A 1,265-nucleotide genomic window follows, 5' to 3' on the forward strand; every position below is an offset into this window, starting at 1 on the left:
ATAGAAAAATGGAAGGGGGGTAGAAAGAAGAAGAGAGAGGGATAGAAAGAAGGGAGAGAGATAGGAATAGAAAGAAGGGAGAGGGATAGAAAGAATGAAGAGAGGGATAGAAAGAAGAGAAAGAGATATAGGGATAAAAAAAAAAGAGAGATAGATAGAAAGAAGGAAGAGAGGGAGATAGAAAGATACACACTGGACTCATCCTTTACACACATACACACACACACACACACACACACACACACACACACACACACACACATACACACACACACACACTGGACTCATCCTTTACACACACACACACACACACACACACACACACACACACACACACACACACACACACACATACATGCATGCAGTGCTGATGCCAACGCCTCTCGCCTTCCCAACGACCCTGACAGTCTGTGTGTGTGTGTGTGTGTGTGTGTGTGTGTGTGTGTGTGTGTGTGTGTTGTGTTGTGTTGTGTGTGTGTGTTGTGCTGTGTGTGTGTGTGTGTTGTGCTCTGTGTGTGTGTGTTGTGCTCTGTGTGTGTGTGTGTGTGTGTGTGTGTGTGTGTGTGTGTGTTGTGCTGTGCTGTGCTGTGTGTGTGTGTGTGTGTGTGTGTGTGTGTGTGTGTGTGTGTGTCATCCAGCCACATGTTTCAGCTCTCAACCCGGTCCACCATTGTTCTCTCCTCCTCCTCCTCCTCCTCCTTCTCCTCTACCACCACCACCACCACCACCGCCGCCACCCCTTCCGAATAATCAACGAGTCAGTGCGCACGCGCACCGATTGTGCGCACTCTGGGCAACTTCCGGAACACGTGCAATCAGACGACGTCATCAGCCGTCCCAGCAGGCTTGGGTTTCACGCGTGGCGCACGCGACAATGGCCGCGCCCTCTGTGTTTTTCTGAAACACGTCGCCCTCCGCTGATCCGTATCGGAGGGGGTGTGGTGGACGGTGGAGGGTGGAGGGGTGGAGGGGTGTTGTTCTCCTGAACTGGCTGTTTGATGGGATTGTTGTCACCGCTGTCCATCAGCAAACAATCAACTTGGAATGAACATCAACCACAACAGTCACCAGTCTTTTGTTGTCGACTGCGAAACAACCAACGTGGAGTGAGCTTAACAACTGCTGCTATAACAGAAGCCCACGGTTTTCCATTATCAGGAGAGAGAAGGGGGAGAAAAAAAAAGAGTATACGCTGAACATGGAATGGACAAGAAATATCTCAGCCGTCAATCAATTACATCAGCAAGAAATTAACATGGAATGCA

The sequence above is a fragment of the Babylonia areolata genome, chromosome 10 (genome assembly GCF_041734735.1).
Source record: "Babylonia areolata isolate BAREFJ2019XMU chromosome 10, ASM4173473v1, whole genome shotgun sequence".
Taxonomy (NCBI): Eukaryota; Metazoa; Mollusca; class Gastropoda; order Neogastropoda; family Buccinidae; genus Babylonia; species Babylonia areolata.